Raw genomic sequence first — 22264 nt, 5'->3', positions numbered from 1 at the left:
TCACAGAATTTGGCCTGTTACAATGTTTCTCTCTCTCTCTCCTCCCTCTCTCCCTCCCTCTCTTTCTTTCTTTTTTCCCCCCTGAAACAGAGTTTCTTTGTGTTACTTTGGCTGTCCTGTAGACCAAGCTAGCCTCAAACTCACAGAGATCCACTTGCCTCTATCTGTGCCGGCACAATGTGCACCACCACTGCCCAGGCCTAACAGTTCTTTAGAAAAGCAAAAGCAACAATGTGTGTATATGTACCTATTATGAGCTAAGGGAGAAAAAAGGTTCCATAGTCAGGCTTGGTAGCACATGCCTTTAATCCCAGAGGCAGGTAGATCTCTGAGTTCAAGGCCAGTCCGGTCTAATAGTGAATTCAAGACCAGCCAAGGCTACATAATGAGACACTCTCTCAAACTCCTCCCTGCAAAGAAATTTGCATCAAAAATAATAAAACACTTGGCAATGAAATAAGTAAAAGAAGTATGAGACTAGTATTGAAAGAAAATAAAGAACTCATAGATGAAAGACAAAAGACTCCATTTTGTTAAATAGCAAAAAAATAGCTGAGCAGTGGTGGTGCACGTCTTTAATTCAGCACTCAGGAGGCAGAGGCAGGTGGATCTCTGAGTTTGAGGCTAGCCAGGATGGCCAGAGCTACAAAGAGAAACCCTGTCTTGAAAACAGAAAGAAAGACAGAAACAGAGAGGGGGGTGGGAGGAAGAAAGGAAAAGAAATGTAAGGGGCACAGAACATGCAAAATATTTGTCCTAGTTTGCTTCATTGTTACTATAATAAAACACTAACCAAAAGTGACTTGGAAGGCCTAGAGAGTCGGCTCAGTGGGTAAAAGCACTGGTTACTCTTCCAGAGGACCCACATTTAGTTTCCAGCACCCACATGTTGGTTCACATAGTCTACAATTCCAAGGAATCCAACTCTCTCTTCTACCTCTGAGGTACCAGGCATGCACGTGATCCACAAGCCTACATACAGGCAAAACATTCATGCACATGAAATGAAATCATTTTTAAGTGACTAGAAAACATTTTCCCCCTAGGAAGATACAGTTTTTGTTTTGTTTTATTTCATAGACCAAGCTATATTTTAAAAGTGAACCCATTTTGCCAGACATGGTTGCATACTGTAATCCCAGCACTTGGGAGGTTGAAACAAGTGAGATTGGAATCTTTTTTTAAGATTTATTTATTTATTATGTATATAGCATGTTTGACTGCAGGCCAGAAGAGGGCACTAGATCTCATTACAGATAGTTGTGAGCCACCATATGGTTGCTGGGAATTGAACTCAGGACCTCTGGAAAGAGCAGTCGGTGCTCTTGACCTCTGAGCCATTTCTCCAGCCCGAGATTAGAATCTTATTTGAGGCCAGTCTTGACTACTAGAGGGTTTAGAGTTCAAGAATATTCAGAGTTATATTAGACCCTATTTCAAAAATAAACAGCAAACAGAAAATGAACAAACAAAAAGTCAATCCCTTTTAAATGAAATCTTTATATAGAACTGTGGGATACAGATACAGATAAAAGTAGAAGTTTTGTTTTGTTTGTTGAGACAGGGTTTCTTTGTGTAGCTCTGGCTGTCCCAGAATTAGCTCTCTGTAGACCAGGCTGACCTCAAACTCACAAAGATGCACCTGCTTCCTGAATGCATTCCTTACCAAGTTCTCCCCAAAATAAGAAATGTAACACTTTTCTATGTCCTCTAAACACCTAAGTATAAATGTTAGATATGGATTCCTGTTGTTTTCTATATCTAGAATACTAGGTTTATACTTTACACTTTGATACTTTGCAACCTACTTATCTCATTTAATAATTCACCAAGCATTAGGGAGGTAGCTAAGCAGTAGAGCACTTGCCACACACATATGAAATATGGAAAGATATTTTATGTATTAATACTTATGCGTGTGCCTGATGCATGCATGTATACACTGGAGTTGCAGGCAGTTGTAAACCACCAAGTAGGAGCTAGGAACCATACCCAGGTCCTACGTAAGAGCAGTAGGAGCTCTTAACATCTTAGCTATCTTCAGCTATATACTCAAATATCAATAAATAAAATTCTAACTTAATAAGTTTTTAAAGCTGTACATAAAGGAAATTATCATCATGCATTTTCTTATTTTCTCACTGATGGACATGGCTGTTTTATGATATTTTGCTTGTGTTGTGACAAATAAATCTTGCCTGGAAATCAGCCTTGGGAGGAGGAAGCAGGAAGATCAGGAGTTCAAGGCCTATGAAGTTTGCTGCAGATAGGCTGCAACCAAAAAATCCCTGCAGAAGAAAAATCCCAACTCACTCCAAGGCTCGAGGAAAAGAAAGGAAAACCTTAGCCAGCTAGGTAGTGACTCTGGCCACATGCAGCTCCAGCCTGAGCTGGTGGCTGCAAAGCCACAGGCAAGTGGCTTTTTCTGTGAATTCATGCCCCACACTGGGCGCCAGATTAATGCCAATTCTAATTGTTCTTACTAATAAAAACCCACAGTCAGATATTATGGGGTGAAAGCTGAATGATCAGAGAAGTAGAACAGCCTCAAATTGAACCAGTCTACAGAGAAACAGAGCCAGGCGGTGGTGGTGCACGCCTTTAATCTCAGCACTAGGGAGGTGGAGACAGGATCTCCTGCCATTCAGTCTGAGGATTCGTAGAGACAGGACTGGCCCCACATTAGGTCTGAGGATTTGAAGAGGTAAGAACTCTAATGGCTGGCTGCTCTGCTCCTCTGATCTTTCAGCTTTCAGCCCCTTATATCTGATTCTGGATTTTTATTATTAAGAACAATTAGAATTCACGCTACACATGGCTATTTTCCTTTTGAGTCAGGAACTCAAATCTGTTCCCCAGGCTGGCCTTAGTCTCCTGAATAACTGGGACTACAGGCATGTGACACTGTGCCTGATGACACAATCTGTTACCATTTCAAACAAAACTGCAATAAAAATTCCTGGGGCTGCAGAGATGCCTCAGCAGTTAAGAGCCCTGCTGCTCTTCCAGAGGACCTGGGTTCAATTCCCAACACTTGCAAGGTGGCTCACAACCATCTGTAATTGTCATCTGATGAGATCCAATGCCTTCTGGTGTGTAGATATATAAGCAGACAAAACATCCATATGCATAAATAAATAAATCTCTTTTTTTAATTCTTATATATCCTTTTTTTATTTTTTGTTTTTTTCTCTGTGTAGTGCTAGCTGTCCTGGAACTCACTCTGTAGACCAGGCTGGCCTTAAACTCAGAGATGCACCTGCTCTGCCTCCTGAGTGCTGAGATTAAAAGCGTGCGCCACTACTGCCTGTATATACTTCTCATAGACAAAACTATTTTTATGAACTTTGTCTTGTTTCCTGGATTTCTCGGGGGCAGTTAGGGCTGCTGAGCCAGGATCTCCTCCCTATGTAACAAACTGACTTAAGCTTTGATCTTCCTGCCTTAGCTTCCAAGGTGGCACAAGTAACATGCTTATACAGTCATACCTGGCTTTGTTGAGACAAGTCTCATGTAGCTCAGGCTAGCCTCAAACTCACAGTATACCTGAGACTGTCCTTGAACTCCAGCTCATCCTGCCTCCACTTCCCAAGTGCTGTGACTAAGGAAGTCATGTACCACATCTAGCTCCTTTTTTTTTTTTTTTTAAATTTATTTACTACATAATGTATGTATCATGGCATTCACATATAGTCAAAGGACAACTTTCAGGAATTAGTTCTCTCCATCTACGATATGGCTCCTAATGGCCAGGCTTACCAAAAAGTGTCAGTGAGCCATCTTGTCAGTCCTTTTTTTAAAAAAATGTAGCCCAGGCCAGCCCCAAACCTATGATCTTCCTGCCTTACTCTCTTGACTACTAAAATTTCAAGAAATGCCACCAAATCTAACTAATTCCAGGGTTTTAATTTCCTATAAATATTCTGCCTCCCTTTCTCACAGAACTATCCAGAGTCCAGTGTAATAATGGAAAGAAAAAGTAATTAGTTAAAATGTTAAACTCTGCCATGTAGCTGAGTGTGGTAACTCACACCCTTAATTCCTGATTCAGCCTAGAGACTACATACTTGAAGTCTAGACCAGATTAGCTTGGGTTACAGAACCTATCTCAAAAATAAATAAAGATACGAAACGAGTTATTGTTGTTAGTAACCTGGAACTGACCAGTTTTGGCCTCCTCTCCCAGCCACCTGCATATGCCACCCCATTCTCCACATCAACATGTGGTCCCTATCCTAATTCTCAGCAGCTGCTTCTAACTCAATTTCTGTAGGCAGATCTGGTTTGGGAACTTAATCCAACTTTGTTACACTCCTGACCCTGGCAAGTGCAGGCAGGCCCACAAGAATAGTTACCTGAACAATTGAGAAAGAGAAAGAATATATTACTACTGCAAAATAATATATGACAATAAAATGCAAAAGAGTAACCAGCACTAATGTGAACATACCCCCCACCCACACACACACACATAATTAAAAATAAATTCTCAAAAAGTAAGCCAGAGTGTGATAGATGAAAACACCAAACACCAGCCTCTGGGATATCCACAAACACCACAAACATACTGACCACACCATCAGCTGGGAGGCCCTGGGAAATGGTGTCTGCTACACAAGCATTGAGGACCTGCATGGATCCGAGTACCCATATAAACAGACGAATATGATGGCATGAACCTACAATCCTAGTGCTGGAACCATGAAGACAGGATTCCTAGAGCTCCTTGGCCAGCTAGTCTTACCAAATTAGTGAAACCCTTGTCTCAAAACACAAAAAACAGTGAGAAGCAATAAAGAAAGACACTTTCATGCATGCACATAAAAAAATTATTTGTGCTGGATGTAGTGGTACAGTTTGTAATCTGAGCTACTTAAGAGGCTGAAACAGGAGGATTGCAAATACAATGTTGTCCTAAACAACTTAGTGAGAACCTAACTCAAAATAGAAATAACAATTACAAAAAGGGGAGGCTGCTGAGGAAGTAGCTTAGCTCTAGAGTACTTGTCTATCGTGGCAATTCCCAATACCACTCTCCCAAAATGTCTCTATCTATCTCCATATTGGTATATAAAGGATTCCCAGTATTTTTAAATATTTTTAAAGCCTTGAGAAAAGTCTTATAATTAGAATGCTCTATAATTTTCTTCTCCCATTTTGTTATGCCTGAACATTCAGGTTGGTCAATGAAAAAAGCAGGCTGCATTGATAATCCTGGTACGAGATACTTCTTTCTACGTGCAAACTACTATTTTTCTGGGACTAAACAGAGCCATACCTACTCATTTATGTGCTACTTTTGGCTGTATTTTATTCTCTAATGGCAGTTAGCAGCTGTAACCATATGGCCTGGAAAGGCTTAAATATATTTATTTCCTGGGCACAAATAACAATAACCCACATTTAACATCTAAAGGCCAAATCGCCTACAATCCAGCTATGCTATAATATGGCTCATTTTCACATGAATTTATACATAGTATAGATCTGCCATACAATATTGAAAGAATGACCTCAAAACACACTGGGGTAAAACACTAAATTTTTTCATGATGCTATGCATGGTGGTACCTGCCTTTAATCCCACCATTCATCCACATCTTCTCCACCTAACACCTTAAACCTTACACTTAAAAATAGACCAAGACCAGCCAGGCAGTGGTGGCACATGCTTTTAATCCCAGCACTGGGAGGCAGAGGCAGGCAGATCTCTGAGTTCAGAGCCAGCCTGGGCTACAGAGGGAGTTCAAGAACAACCAGAGTTACACAGAGAAATCCTGACTTGAAAAACAAAAACAGCCGGGTGGTGGTGGTGCACACTTTTAATCCCAGCACTCCGGAGGCAGAGGCAGGTAAATCTCTGAGTTCAAGGCCAGTCTGGTCTACAAATTGAGTTCCAGGACAGCGAGGACTAAACAGAGAAACCCTGTCTTGGGGAAAAAAAAAAAAGACAAAGACCTATATGAATTGGGTCATCTCTCTCTCTCTCTCTCTCTCTCTCTCTCTCTCTCTCTGACACACACACACACACACACACACACACACACACACACACACACACTCACCCACTCTTCAACACCTAATTATATAGTATAAGATCAAAACTCCTTAGCATATTTGGGGCTGAAGAGGTGACTCTGGTTTAGAGCACTTGTTTTTGCAGATCTGGGTTTGGTTCCCAGTGCCCACAGAGTAGCTCACAATCATCTGAACTCCAATTCCAACACCCTCTTCTGACCTTTGCTGGCATATACATACATCCAAGCCAAACACTTGCACACAAAACTAAACCTAGAAAAAAAAAACTGTTTTCCATTCCAAGTTCTCTAAGGGCCAGCTTTTCATTTTCCTTTCCATTCTCATCTCTCCAGCTCATTCCCTGGAAACACTGTCTAATTCAAGTATATTAACCCAACATGAAGATATTATCTAGGTTCTGTATTATTGCCCGTGCTGTGAACCAGAAATATCCTGTCCTCTCGACCTCTTGAACTCCTGTTCATCCTTTACAATGCGACTAAATGCCATCTCTCTTCAGCTCTCCTAGCCCTTCCAACAATAAGGAAGTTGGTTCTTTCTCCCATATGGCCCCTTATTGCTTATTCCTCTACATACTCGATTTCAACAGCCCTACAGAAATACTGACTATATATCTGTTTCATCCAAAAAGACAAACAACAACAACAATAACAACAACAAACTAGTTTCATTTCCCACAATACCTGTATATGTAGCCATTAAACAATGCTTTCTGACAGATAACTGGCCCTAATTTAGGAAACTGCTTCATTAGGCAGCCAGTGGAGGCAAACAGGACAGTTTCTCTAACATGCAAGAAAAAGAAATGTTTAATGCCGAGGGCCTCTAACTTCAGGAGATTGGCAAGCTGTGTTTACACCGTCATGATTCAAAGATAAGGGCACCTAAGGGCACCAGGGGAGGAGGAACAACAGGAAGACTTGGGGTGCAATCTTCCAGCCAAGTGAGGGTTTTGTGAGCTAAGCAGCAGCCTTGTCTCTTAGGGTTATTTGCAGGTCAAAAAAGACAGAAAAACAACTGATTGGGCCACGTTGTTTCTTCAGCAACTAACCCTGCTCTTGGGCATTTACCTTCTAACTGTGGTTATATGGAGCCTTTTCTTTAATGAATCCTACTGCACCAATCAAAGAACTCCTTTCAAAAAGGGGTCAGGGAAGTTGGGGATTTAGCTCAATGGTAGAGTACTTGCCTAGCAAGCACAAGGCCCTGGGTTCAGTCCTCAGCTCCAGCAAAAAAAAAAAAAAAAAAGGGTCAGAATTAACAACAGAGAAGAAAGTCTCCCAGTCCTCTAAGAGACAAAACTCAGTGTGATTCTCCCACAATACTCTGGTGTTTCCAACCCTCTGCTTCAGCCACACCTCCTGAGGAGCAGGCTGTCTTCGGCCTGCTGGTGAGCATCAGCCCTCAGACTGGAAATGCTTCAGGCCTCTTGGTGAATGGTTCTACTAGAGATGGACCTACCTTAGTTTGGCAGCCACAGCTTCTTCCTATTAGTACATAGTTCACCCTTCTTTGGCCCCTTAAAATATCTGTGATTTCAGGGATAATTTTCTTCACTATCTAGTCACTTTGATCTTGAAGCAAGAATATACATTGTGAGTATACAGAAAGCAACTCTAGTCAAATATTTTCCCATCTTATTAAACCACAGGAAAACTATAACCAAAATATTTTTTTAATGAAGCTATTTATTTACATTTTTAATCACTGCTTAAAACATTTACAAAAGTTTTTTGGAGGAATTGTCTTCACACACTATTCCATATAAGCAGAAAGAAAAATTAGGTGTTTTATAGTCTGTTACACCTCTTTTTTTTTTTTTCTTTAACAAAAATAAAAAAATAAAGGATATTGTTTTGCTTGATTCTTAGACACAAAACATTTTCTGATAGTTTCAAGAAACTGAATTTACCCATTGAAAGTGAAAATTGCTACCTCTGAGGGTACTCAGAGACTAGCTAAGGGCTGGAAGGTGTAGACCAGTGGCAGAGGGCTTGCAGAGCATGCTGCAGGTTCAACTGTGAGCACTACTGTTAAAAAAGAAGGGAAGACAGGAAGAAAGATAGCTCTTTTTGAACAACAACTGCATACTAGAATAAATGTAAAGGGTGAGAACACCATTATTTTGAGGGAGATAAACTTACAAATGGAGGGGACAATATATATCTGTCACCTTTAAAAAACAAAAAACAAAAAACAAAAAACTTTTGCCAAGATGGCGCCAAAAGCAAAACAGTAAGGTTCTGACCCTCCCAAAACTGCTACCAAAAGGAAGGCTTTAAAAACCAAGGAAGCCACTGGGTGGTGGTGGCGCACACCTTTAATCCCAGCACTCGGGAGGCAGAGGAGGCGGATTTCTGAGTTTGAGGCCAGCCTGGACTACAGAGGGAGTTCCAAGACCACCAGGACTACATAGAGAAACCCTGTATTTGAGGTTAGGGGGAGTTAGCTAAGAAAGCAGTGCTGAAAGGTATCTACAGTCACAAAAAGATCCTCCAGTCACCCACCTTCTGGTGGTCCAAGACCCTGCAGCTCCAGAGGCAGCCCAATACCCTCATAAGAGCACACCCAAGAGAAACAAGCCTGACCACTATGCCATCATCAAGTTCCCCCAAGCCCTGAGTCAGCCATGAAGAAGAAAGACAGAAGACAACTACACATCGGTGTTACTGTGGATATCAAGGCTAACAAACAGGCTGTGAAAAATACCTATGACACTGATATGGCCAAAGCCAATATCCTAATAAGGCCTAGCAGAGAAAAAAAGGCCTGTGTTCGGCTGCCTCCTGGTTACGAGGCTCTGGATGTTGCCAACAAATACACTTTTTTTCACATTAAAAAAAAAAAAATATATATATATATATATATAGAGAGAGAGAGAGAGAGAGAGAGACAGAGACAGAGACAGAGACACAGAGACACAGAGAGAGACAGAGAGACAGAGAGCGTGCGCGCGCGCGCCAGGCGGTGGTGACGCATGCCTTTAATCCCAGCACTTGAGAGGCAGAGGCAGATGGATCACTGTGAGTTCGAGGCCAGCCTTGTCTCCAAAGCAAGTTCCAGGAAAGGCGCAAAGCTACACAGAGAAACCCTGTCTCGAGAAGACAAAAAAAAAAGGGTTGGGGATTTAGCTCAGTGGTAGAGCACTTGCCTAGCAAGCAAAGGCCCTGGGTTCAGTTCTCAGCTCTGGGGAGGGGGGGCCAGGGGGGAGGAATTATACATATATATCTGGGCAGTGGTGGCGCACGCCTCGGGAGGCAAAGCCAGGCGGATCTCTGTGAGTTCAAGGCCAGCCTGGGCTACCAAGTGAGTTCCAGGAAAAAGGCACAAAGCTACACAGAGAAAGCCTGTCTCGAAAAACCAAAAAAAAAAAGGGGGGGGGGGTGGGGGGATTTTAGCTCAGTGGTAGAGTGCTTGCCTAGCAAACGCAAGGCCCTGGGTTCGATCCTAAGTCCAAAAAAAACTAAATAAATAAATAGACTTACATTAATTTTGACTCTGGAAAAACTCTCCAAGACTACACAACCAAAGTCATCTATTTTTAAATATGAGGAAACTCTAGTCCACTGAGTTAGGCAACTGGTCCCTGGTCCCACTACTAATTAGCAAGAGTATAGAAACCCAAATATACTGACTCCCTACATAAAACATAAGCACATGCTTATTTACACAGCTTCCCCTTTTCAGCTTTTCACTGTCTTTTCCTTCTGTGCCCAAAGGGATAGGAGCTAACACAAGACAGTAAAACACACACAGCATGGCTCTAAAATCCAAAGGCTGAGAAGCAATGTGTTCAAGACCAGAACCTTTCTACAGTGATTCCAACAGGCATGAGCCTGTGTTTAGTGTCTGGGTTCACAAGACTTCTAGGTAAACTACCACACAGCAGGGGCCAGTGAAAACTTCTAGACATTCTTCCCACCTCCTTCAATGACCTGTTTGTTTCATGACTGACATCTTGTAGAGCCTAGATCAGGGAAAAGTAGCAGAAAACTTGGACAAAAAAAGCCGATCCAAAAAGGCAGAGAAAGGGCAGGAACCATCTTGACTTACCTCCTGGTAGACAACCCCTGAAGCTTGGACAGTAATCTGCAGCAATCTGAACTTGAACTTGCCTCTACTCAGGGCCAGGGCAAAGGGATGAATGAGAATGCTATTCATTCCCATATCCCACCCACTGCTAGGCAGCTCAAGCTCCCATCATCCTAGGCAGCCCTGGAGCTCTGGATCACAGGGTGACCAGAAGGGAAGCCAATGGGATGAGTCAATGACAAGAGCAGGAAGAGTCACTGGGCAGAAACACAGGCCTCCTGTAGCAAGCATGCCAAACCACACCCCCACTGGATGAGCATTTAGGAGGCCCTACCTTGTGAGGGTTATGTCTAAACCAGGAAAAGTCTCTCAGGAGTCTCTACACCACTCTCCGTTTTAAACATTTCTCTCTGGCTCAAAAACCTTGCAATATTTTTTTCTTTGGCTGAAGTTTCCAAGTCCACTGTATGGCCTTTAGCTACTTATTCACCCTTTTCCCCACTACTCTAGAGTAGACCGGAATTCACCCAGCCACTCTTTCCACTTCTCTGTGTATAACCCTAGCTCTGTCTCATTCTCCTGACTTCAGTTGTCCAAGAGGTGCAAACAAACCTTCAGGCATAAGACAAGTCACAGAAATGAATGTTCCAGTGAGCCATATGGCAAAATGAGGGAGTACTACCCCTCCAAAAGGCATTCAATTACTTATACAATATCTTACTGTGAACATCACAGTAACTTTTTAAATAATTTTCTGTAGTCATTCTGTCTTGCAAATGAGGAAATTTCCCCAAGGTCAAACAACTGGCACAATGCTGGCAAGTTTCAGGACCTGCACAAAGCATGAAGCCTAAGCAAAACTTCTATATCCCATCAGGCTTTGTGGTAGAAAGTACAAACACCACAGAACCATCATTTATACTTCATGATATAAAACCTAAATAGTGTGGTGGGAAGCCCAAATCACAGCTTATTTAAGTAGCCATAATCCACGTGCCTCTAATTCTGGCCCTCTTTAACCCCATCTTCCTGTCAGAGTTTTTCCTAGTTATTCCAAGGGCTACTGAAAGGATCTCACAATTCCTAGAGAGTTTACAAACTGGACAACACAATCAAGTCTAAATTATACACTGCCATGCAAAAATTGTACTTTGTTTATCTATGTTTTAGATTCAGCTTCCTTAACAAAACACCAGATATAGTTCCTGCAAGTTCAATGTTTTTTAGATAGGGTTTTGTATTGCTATGTAGTTAGACCAGGCTGGCCTCAAACTCAGAGATGCACCTGCTTCTGCCCCGTAAATGTTGGGAATAAAGGCGTGTACCACCACACCAGACTCTAAATTGAATCTTATGTTTTGTTTTGAGATAGTGTCTCACCATACAGCCTGCAGCCTAGAACTTGCTATATAATCCAGGCTGGCCTCCAACTCATGATCCTCCTGCCTGTGCCTCCCAAGGGCTAGGATTACAGGCATAGGTGCAAAAGACAGTTAAGGTCATACTGCACCCACCTTGCCACAAGGCACCGAAAACTTAACAGCCTGGAAAACATCTCTGGCAAGACATGAGAAGGCATTCAAGTGGTCAGCTAGGTGTGCTGGAAGATATGCAATCTCACTCCTCACCAGACAAACCAGTCCGCCGCAGCTGCAATAAGCAGAAGAAATCTGCAAGGCTGAGTCACTGGCATTTCCTGCATAACTTCAAAGAAACTGGCCCTAAATGGGACAGGAAGAAAAGGCAACATGGCACAGCTGCCAAGAGGAGCCTCAGTCCAGGAGCATGCTGTGTTCTGATGCCCCCACTCCTGCTACAACCATTACATCATTCCACTTCTGCCCAGTGGTCCTTATTACTAACTGACTACTTTACAGCCAACCTATAATCTTAGGTCTCTCCTCCCAATCAATGGCAGCCAAGCTATTTCCCTTTCCAAATAGCTACTCCCCCAGTTTATCAGAGGAAAGGGTAAAGAAATATTCCCTGAAAACCTCGATTAATTAGGGTAAGATCTATAGCACTGTGTACAAGGGAGCTTGCTTCTCAAACCACCATGCTTGGCATTTTACTAAGGAATCAGAATGAAGGGGCTGAGAGATGGCTCAGAGGTTAAGAGCACTGGCTGCTCTTCAACAGGTCAAGTTCAATTCCCAGCAACCACATGGTGGCTCACAAACATCTTCGATGAGATCTGGTGCCCTCTTCTGGCCTGCAGGGATATTTATGCACACTATTGTACATGTAGTAATACTGTACGCATAATAAATGAATAAATCTTAAAAAAAAAAAAAAGACAATGAGGGACTGGAGAGATGGCTCAGCATTTTAAAGTACTGGCTGCTCTTCCAGAGGGCCCAGCAGTGTCCAATATCTACGTGGCGGCTCACAACCACCTATAACTCCAATTCCGGAGAAATTTTCATGACCTCCTCCAGCCAAGGGCAATATACACAGTAGTGCAGGCAAAACGCCCATACACATAATCTTTTAAAATTTATTTTAAAAAGACTTGGAGGCTGGAAAGATGACTCAGTAGTTAAAAGCACTGGTTGCTCTTCCAAAGGACCTGTATTCAATTCCCAGCACCCACATGGCAGCTCACAACTGTGTGTAACTCCAGTTCCAGGTTACCCAACACCCTCATGCAAGCAAAATACCAATGCACATAAAAAAAGCCAACAACTACTCCATGAGATGTAAATCTTTCCTCTATTCTGGAGGAGAGCCCTGAGTAGGCAGGCTATGTGGACCAAATCTAAACAGTTTCTCTGCATTTCTGAAATCAGAAACAAATGAGCAGCCCAGTGGTAGTGATATACACGTTTAATCCCAGCACTCAGGAGGAGGCCAGGTGTATCTCTGAGTTTGAGGCCAGCCTGGTCTACAGAGCAAGCTCCAGAACAGGCACCAAAACTACAGAGAAACCATCTCGAAAAATCAAAACAAGAAAAGATAAAGAAAACAAAAAACAAACGAATTTGCCAAATGCATTCTCTACTGGCTCTAAGGGACTTACTTTGTGCTCAGGCCTCTCCCTCTCCCTCACACAGACCACCACCCTGTTTGTAACCTAGATTTTGGTCATAGTCCTGAGGCCTTGCAGTGCACCCCAGTGGCTTCTGTGTCAGCTGAGCAGGCATGCACTAAGCCTGATTTCTCCAGGGACCTCCTGGGAGTGCCCAAGAAACCACTGGCAACCAGGCAACATACTCCCCAGAGAATCTAGGTACAGCTGTCTCATATCCCCCCAGACTTCTTGAGTCTGATAACCTCCCTCTGTTTGTTCTCAATTCTGAATAAGGAAGCCATTCATACAGTTAATATACCAAGATTACTTTCTTTAAGATTCTTTTGGCTTTAACATAGTAAAAATGGCAATCTTACCAAAAGCAATCTAATTCAATGCAAAATTCAATGCAATCCCCGTCAAAATCCCAACACAATTCTTCACAAACTTGGAAAGAACAATACTCAACTTCATACGGAAAAACAAAAAACTCAGGATAGCTAAAAGAATCAAAGCAACCTCTGGAGACATCACCATCCCTGACCTCAAGCTCTACTATAGAGCTACAGTAATAAAAACAGCTTGGTACTGGCATAAAAACTGACATACAGACCAATGGAATTGAATTGAAGACCCTGACATTAATCCACACACATATGAACACCTGATTTTTGACAAAGCCAAAACTATACAATGGAAAAAAGAAAGTATCTTCAACAAATGGTGCTGGTATAACTGGGTGTCAACATGTAAAAGATTACAAATAGATCCATATCTGTCACCATGCACAAAACTCAAGTCCAAGTGGATCAAAGACCTCAACATAAATCCAGTAACACTGAACTTGATAGAAGAGAAAGTAGGAAGTACACTTGAACACATTGGCACAGGAGATCCCTTCCTAAATATAACACCAGTAACACGGACACTGAGAACAACAATTAATAAATGGGACCTCTTGAAACTGAGAAGCTTTTGTAGGGCAAAAGACGTGGTCAATAAGACAAAAAGACAGCCTACAGAATGGGAAAAGACCTTCACCAACCTCACATCTGACAGAGGATTGATCTCCAAAGTATATAAAGAACTCAAGAAACTAGACATCAAAATACTGAACAATCCAATTAAAAAAATGGGCTAAAGAGCTAAACAGAGAATTCTCAAAAGAAGAATCTCAAATGACTGAAAGACATTTAAGGAAATGCTCAACATCCTTAATCATCAGAGAAATGCAAATCAAAACGACTCTGAGATACCACCTTACACCTGTCAGAATGGCCATGATCAAAAACACTAATGACAGTCAATGTTGGAGAGGATGTGGAGCAAAGGGAACACTCTTCCACTGTTGGTGGGAGTGCAAACTTGTACAACCAATGTGGAAATCAGTATGGCGGTTTCTCAGAAAATTGGGAATCAATCCACCTCAAGACCCAGCCATACCACTCTTGGGCATATACCCAAGGAATGCTCAATCACACCACAAGGACACATGCTCAACTATGTTCATAGCAGCATTATTTGTAATAGCCAGAACCTGGAAACAACCTAGATGTCCGTCAACTGAAGAATGGATTAAGAAAATGTGGTACATATACACAATGGAGTACTACACAGCAGATAAAAACAATGACAGCATGAAATTTGCAGGCAAATGGATGGTACTAGAAAATATCCTGAGTGAAGTAACCCAGACTCAGAAGGACAAACATGGTATGTACTCACTCATAAATGGATACTAGATATAAGGCCAAGAACAATCAGACAGCAACCCACAGATCCAGGGAGGCTATATAGCAGGGGGGACCCTAGGATAACTGTGGCTTATAAAAAGTTTTGGTTTTACTCAATCACTGGGCAAGCTTCAGTGAAATGTTTCATTCACTATTAGGATAAGAATTTGTACTGTATCAAGCTGATAATAAAAAAAAAAATTTTTTTTAAGATTCTTTTGGCTTGTTAAGCCCTGCAACAAAGACTCAAAACTATTTCCTTTATTGAATTCACTCTTTTTTTTTTTTTTTTTTTTTTTTTGAGCTGAGGATCGAACCCAGGGCCTTGAGCTTGCTAGGCAAGCGCTCTACCACTGAGCTAAATCCCCAACCCTGAATTCACTCTTAAAATAACTGGCATGTGGTTTCTGTTTTGCTGACTGGACCCAAACTGACATATAAATAAACTGAGTTCAAAAGAAAAAAAAGGAACCAGGTGTGGTGGCATACACCTTTAGTCCCAACACTAGAGAGACGGGCAGAGAGATTTCTGTGAGTTCAAGGCTAGCCATGTCTACATAGGGAGCTCCAAGACACAGAGCTTGTCTCAAAAGGGGGGTTGGGAGGAGAAGAGAGGGACTGCAGTTCACTGGAGAGCACTTGCCTAGCATGGGAGAGACCCTAGGTTCTACTGCAAAAGCAAGAAAGCAAGCAAGCCAAGAAAGAAAAGGAAACCCCAGAGCTGGAAACAAAGAAACTGAGAGTTGCATTAATAAGCTCACAACTTTACAATCTGGTAGTGTCAGAAATATATGACAGAGGGCTGGAGAGATGGCTCAGCAGCTAAAAGTACTGCCCTTTCAGAAAACCCAGGCTTGATTCCCAGCACCTACATTGTGGCTCACAATTGTCTCCAACAAGTTCCAAAGAATCTGCCTCCCTCTTCTGTTGTGAAATATTTAACTATGCAAAGATGTGTTGCATTTTTTTATGCTGCAGAATATTTGTTTAACTATATAAAGATGTGTGTTGTGGAATATTAGTTCAAGATATGTTATATTCATTTATGCTGTAGAATATTTGTTTAATGATGCAAAGATATGTTGCATTCTTTTATGTTGCATTTGTTTAACTCTGCAAAGCTGTGTTACTTTGTCTGCCTAAAACACCTATTAGTCTAATAAAGAGCTGAACCACCAATAGTTTGGCAGGAGAGAGAAATAGGCAGGGCTGCCAAGGAGAGAGAATAAATAGGAGAAATCTAGGCCTGAGAGAAGAGGAGAAAAAAAAACACACACACACAGAGAAGGGAGGAGGATGCCAGGGCCAGCCACCCAGCCAGCCACGGAGTAAGAGCAAAAGAACAATATATAAGAAGAGGTGAAAGCCCACAGGCAAAACATAGTGAAAGAGAAACAGGACAATTTAAGTTAGAAAAGCTGGCTAAAAACAAGCCAAACTAAGGCTGGACATTCATAAGACTAAGTCTCTGTATATTTATTTGGGAGCTTGGAGGTGGGCCCCCAGAGTAAAAAAATAAAATCAACTACAGATGTGTTGCTGTTTTACCTTGCCTGCCTAAGGCACCTGATTGGTCTAATAAAAAATAAAAATTAAAAATTAAAAAAAGCTAAATGACCAATAATGAGGGAGGAGGTATAGGCGGGACTTCCGGACAGGGAGAGCAAGTAGAAAGATGAATTTAGGCTTGGGAGAAAAAAGAAAAAGACAACAGGAGACACCAGCCAGCCAGACACAGAGGATGCAGGAAAGTAGGCCATACAGAATGAAAGAAAGACTTAAAAGCCCCAAGACAAAACATATGAATAAAAACAGGTTAAATTAAGTTAAAAGAGCTAGTGGGACAAGCCAAAGCTAAGGCCAAGCATTCGTAATTAATAAGTCGCCATGTTTTTATTTGGGAGCTGATTGGTGACCTAAAGAAAATTCCAACCACACTTTGCCCATCTCTTACCTCTCCAGAACTCTGGACACCACCTTCCCTGGTGGCCTCCCTGTGCATGAGCTCTTGCCCTGCTTCTCTGCTCATCTGTAAATCTAACAAACAAACTCTGGGATTCCCTCTCACAACCTCAATCTATTCCCACCACTATCTCCCTCAACTCCTAAATCTCTTCCACTGTCTCAAATTCTATCCCTCCAAACTTCTTTTATCAAAAATTCATCATTCATAGCTAGTCAGTGGGGACGCACGACTTTAATCTCAGCACTCCAGAAGCAGAAACAGGTGGATCTCTGCGAGTTTGAGGCCAGCCTGGTCTACAGAGTGAGTTCCAGGACAGCCTGGCTACACAGATACACAGAGGAACCCTGTCTGGGGTGGGAACCCACTCCCATTTCTGCCTGTCCTTCCTCAACCCCTCCATTCTTATTCCTTTACACCAAAAACATTCCCTCGATCCTCTACACTGCCATCCAAAACTCTCAAAACCTCCTACTCCATCCCTCTCATACACAAGAGGGTCTTCTAGCTACTTCTGCCTATACTTTTTAGATGGATGACAGCACCTTTCTGTCAGACGGCCACATCAGACTGACCCCTCCATTATCAATATTCATCCTCACCCTCTGGTTCCAGTTACCTCAAGATCACTTGCCCCCACAAATCTCATCTCTCTTCTCACACTCCTACTTTTCTTCTGTCCCAATTACTGTCAAACATCCACCGCCAACTGACTCCCCTAAATTCATTAACTGTCTAGACATCCTTAGACATCCAACACTCTAAACAAATCCTACACTCACAATTACAAGACATGACTAGTTGGATGGTGGTGGCACACACCTTTAATTCCAGCACTCAAGAGGCAGAGACAGGCAGATCTCTGGGTTCTAGGCCAAAGCTACACAGAGAAACCCTGTCTCAAAAACCAAACAAACAAACAAACAAAAATAAGACTTAACTAAACCCAAGCCATCTCCACTCCCCCACACACACACACACACTCACTTTCATGGCCACTTGGGTCAAAGTCATCCAGCAAACTTTCTCCTCCTCTTCACTGATATGCCCATTAACACCTCCCACTGCTTTCTCTGTGTTTCTCCTCAGTGTCCTCCATTAGTGTCCCTCTCTCTTGCTGCTGACACCCCAATTACCAATGCTCTACTGCCACTACTGACTGCTTGGCCTCTTGACAATTCAAGTCCCCCTTTGGGAATCAAAGCCAAGTTCTCTCAAAGTTGTCTGCTGACCTCCACACATCTGCCATGGCGCGCGCGTGTGTGTGTGTGTGTGTGTGTGTGTGTGTGTGTGTGTGTAATTTAAAAAAAAAATTAAATCACACCATGTAATAAAATACAGAACATAAATGACAACCAAGAAGATCTTAAAGAGGAAGACAGGTCACTTACAATGAAACAGTAAATCAAAAGCATAGTTCAGAAAAAAAACAAAGCTGAGCATGCCTTTAATTCCAGCACTCAGGAGGCTGAAGCATGAAGATGAATCTCTATGATTTTTGAAGCCATCCCTACATACACACTGCAAGCCAGCCCAAGCTCCACAATGAGACTTTGTCTCAAAATTTAAAAAAGGAGTGGGGCTGGGAGAGGAGGGGGAACAAAAGGACGGAAATCCAATTAAGTCACATTCTCAAATGTGTTGAAACAGCTTTCCAGTGTCCAGCTAAACTCAAGATGAAATAAAGACATTTTTTCAATAAAACAATGTTTACCACTAAGAGACACTCAGCCTTACCTCCCAATGCAGGAAATTTCTAAAGTAGTTAACACATCAAATTCAACAAAAAAAAAAAAAGAGGAAAGAACAAAGTGCCAAAAAAACCCAAAAAACAAAAAACAAACAAACAAAAAAAACGGTGAAGAAACAAGCAATAAACATATGTGAACAAATGAAATACTAACAGCATAAAAACAGTATTATAGAATTGCCAAGCTCCAAGAATCCAATCGATTGGAGAGAGGAGGGATTCTATAAGCAAGGGACATCAAGAACATGATGGGGAAACCTACAGAGATGACCAGCCACACTAGTGGAAACCCATGAACTGTGGACCAATAGCTGTGGAGCTCCCGTGGGACTGGACTAGGCCCTCTGAATACTCGAGACAGTTATTTAGCTTGAACTGTTTGGGAGTGGGAGGGCCCAGGCAGGGGGATTGGGATCTGTCCTTAGGGCATGAGCCGACTTTTTGGAGCCCAGTGCCCTAAGGTGTGGGTTGTAGTCTGGTTATCCTTTGCTTTACATCTAGTATCCATTTATGAGTGAGTACATACCATGTTTGTCTTTCTGAGTCTGGATTACCTCACTCAGGATGCTATTTTCTAGTTCCATCCATTTGCCTGCAAACCTCATGCTGTCATTGTTTTTATCTGCTGTGTAGTACTCCATTGTGTATATGTACCACATTTTCTTAATCCATTCTTCAGTTGACGGACATCTAGGTTGTTTCCAGGTTCTGGCTATTACAAATAATGCTGCTGTGAACATAGTTGAGCATGTGTCCTTGTGGTACGATTGAGCATTCCTTGGGTATGTGCCCAGAGTGGTATGGCTGGGTCTTGAGGTAGATTGATTCCCAATTTTCTGAGAAACCGCCATACTGATTTCCACATTGGTTGTACAAGTTTGCACTCCCACCAACAGTGGAAGAGTGTTCCCTTTGCTCCACATCCTCTCCAACATTGACTGTCATTAGTGTTTTTGATCATGGCCATTCTGACAGGTGTAAGGTGGTATCTCAGAGTCGTTTTGATTTGCATTTCTCTGATGATTAAGGATGTTGAGCATTTCCTTAAATGTCTTTCAGTCATTTGAGATTCTTCTTTTGAGAATTCTCTGTTTAGCTCTTTAGCCCATTTTTTTAATTGGATTGTTCAGTATTTTGATGTCTAGTTTCTTGAGTTCTTTATATACTTTGGAGATCAATCCTCTGTCAGATGTGAGGTTGGTGAAGGTCTTTTCCCATTCTGTAGGCTGTCTTTTTGTCTTATTGACCACGTCTTTTGCCCTACAAAAGCTTCTCAGTTTCAAGAGGTCCCATTTATTAATTGTTGTGCTCAGTGTCTGTGTCTGTGTAGTTTTGGAACCTCTCCTGGAACTCACTCTGTAGCCTAGGCGGGCCCTGAACTCAGAGATTCGCCTGCCTCTGCCTCCTAAGTGCTGGGATTAAAGGTGTGCACCACCACTGCCTGGCTGACCATGTGTTCTTATCAATTAGACACGGATATCAAAACAGCCCTCACTCTCAGCTGTTTAGGTATCCGAGGGTAAGGCTATGTCTGCATCCTAACAATTCTAGAACTCTTAGTTCAAGATGTTTGTCCCACTTCTCTATTTCATAAGTAAAAAAGAAATTTCTAAAGAAAAATGTTTCTTAATGAGCCATCAGGTAAAATCTGAGAGAGCAGGACTGGCTTTAGACTAAGATTCAAGCATTATAATTAGTTATCATTTACTGGAACTTGGGTCAACAAAAGAATTCTTTGTGCTTCTTCCTCTAAAGGAGAAACACCTCACAAAAACACAACACATATACCTATCCCTGAGACTGAAAGCTTCCTTTGATCTGAACGTACCGTCACAGCAGTTAAGATACACATATGCCAGGAAGTCTCACTCCTCCCTTCCTTACCAGGAAGGCTTCTCACCCTAACAGAGTAATACTTGACAAACCCAGAACTTGGAAACAAAAAACTAAACCACAAAAACCAGACAGACAGAAGTATGGATTAAAACAAGTAAGTAGGGCTGGAGAGATGGTGCAGTGGTTAAGAGCACTGGCTGCTCTTCAAGAGGACCCTGGTTCAATTCCCAGTACCCACATGCCCGTTCACACCTGTCTGTAACGCCTGTTCCAGGGAATATGACTCCCCCACATAGACATGCAGGCAGAATACCAATGTATATAAGATAAAAATAAACAAAATTTTTTAAAAAGTAAATTATGTTTTCAGGAGGCAGTCTCATCCCCATCACCACCAAAAAAGGGTAACTTTACTCTGAAATTAAAACAAATACCACCACCGGACTGGAGAGATGGCTCAGCAGTTAAGAGCACTGACTGTTCTCCCACCTGGGTTCAATTCCCAGCACCCACGTGGCAGCTCACAACTGTCTGTAACTCCAAGACCTGGTAAAGAATCAGTGTAAATAAAATAATTAAAACAATGCCACCAAAAAAATGGGCTAAGGATATAGTTCAGTAATAGAGTGCTTGCCTACCATGCACCAAAACAAAACAAACAAAAGAACAAAAAGTTGGGTAAGCTAGGCTTCTATCTCCTTCTAACCCAAGAAAATACAACATTCCAAGGCATACAGTAATGGCCATGACATGCTCATATCTTGAGAAGCCATCAGGATGTAGTAACAAATAAGTCACTATCTAAAAGGGCAGATACAGAAAGGGATTCTAATAATACAGATGACAAGTGCCAGCACAGAGAGAAGCAAGAGTTACCCAGAAGACGCAGAAGCAACCCAAACGGGCTTTCTTTCACCTACAACCTTCCAACAGTCACATCACTTAAAATCTTAAATTTGTGCCGGGCGTAGTGGCACACACCTTTAATTCCAACACTGAGGAGACAGAAGCAAGCGGATCTCTGAGTTCGAGGCCAGCCTGGTCTAGAGAGCACGTTCCAGGTCAGCCAGGGCTAAACAGAGAAACCCTGTCTTGAAAAACAAAACAACAAAAAGATCTTAAATTTGTATTCTCGAAGGTGCTTGCAGCAACAATGTATCTGATTTACCCCTCACATCAAACCAAGACGAAGGTAAGTCAGGTGGGTAAGTTCATTGTTTATATACAAAGGGCATCTCAACAGAGTCCCTTCCCATCATTTATACTCAGCCCTCAAAAATGCCAAATATGACGAAACTCGTACCAGCTGTCAACCCTTGCCAAGGTAAAACATTATAACGCTGTAAAACATGAACAACGCTGTTAGGAAAATTAAAAATCAGATCCTTTATACCGTGCAACACAATTATCAGAAACATGGTGGAAGCTAAGAGATGCCACTGCTGCTATCATTAATAATAAGCGAGCACCTGGCGTCACAGGACCCTCAGATACAATCCTTTGGGTATTCCACAACCCCGGTTTCCGCGGTCCTCAGCCATAATTTCACTGACAAGGCCCCAAACAGACCAACCCCCTCAAACATTTCTGGCTCCCACAAACCTCCCCCCGGTAGGGTCTCCTTTCACCCTTAGTTACGAAAGAGGCTTTCCTCTCGCACCGGAGTGGTCAGCACCCACTCTAGGCCTGGCCATCACGAGGGCACCCAGTCCGCACGCCAGCCAAGGACCCGCGCCGGTTACCTGGCTGCGTACTGCTCCGCCACGCGCACGCCGGACCGCACTTCGCCTCGAGCTATGTCCCGCACGGTGAAGACACAATTAGTTTAAACTATGGTCCCGCCCCCTCTCGCCGCCCTCTCATTGGCCCCAGCCGGCTGTTGTTAGCCGGGCACCTTGGAG

At 42.4% G+C, this 22264-nt stretch overlaps 1 protein-coding gene across 1 annotated transcript in view; it reads right to left on the bottom strand.

Moving 5' to 3' along the window:
• Numa1 (nuclear mitotic apparatus protein 1) overlaps nt 1-22199 on the bottom strand; it is a 73710-nt gene extending 51511 nt beyond the window's left edge. Inside the window, exon 1 of the mRNA XM_036187522.1 lies at nt 22106-22199. The gene's annotated coding sequence lies outside the window, so the exon portion shown is untranslated. The remainder of the gene's footprint in view (nt 1-22105) is intronic.
• Between the last annotated feature and the right edge of the window lie 65 nt (nt 22200-22264).

The sequence above is a fragment of the Onychomys torridus genome, chromosome 1, assembly GCF_903995425.1.
Source record: "Onychomys torridus chromosome 1, mOncTor1.1, whole genome shotgun sequence".
In the NCBI taxonomy this organism is placed as follows: Eukaryota; Metazoa; Chordata; class Mammalia; order Rodentia; family Cricetidae; genus Onychomys; species Onychomys torridus.
This window is presented reverse-complemented; position numbering and strand designations above follow the sequence as displayed.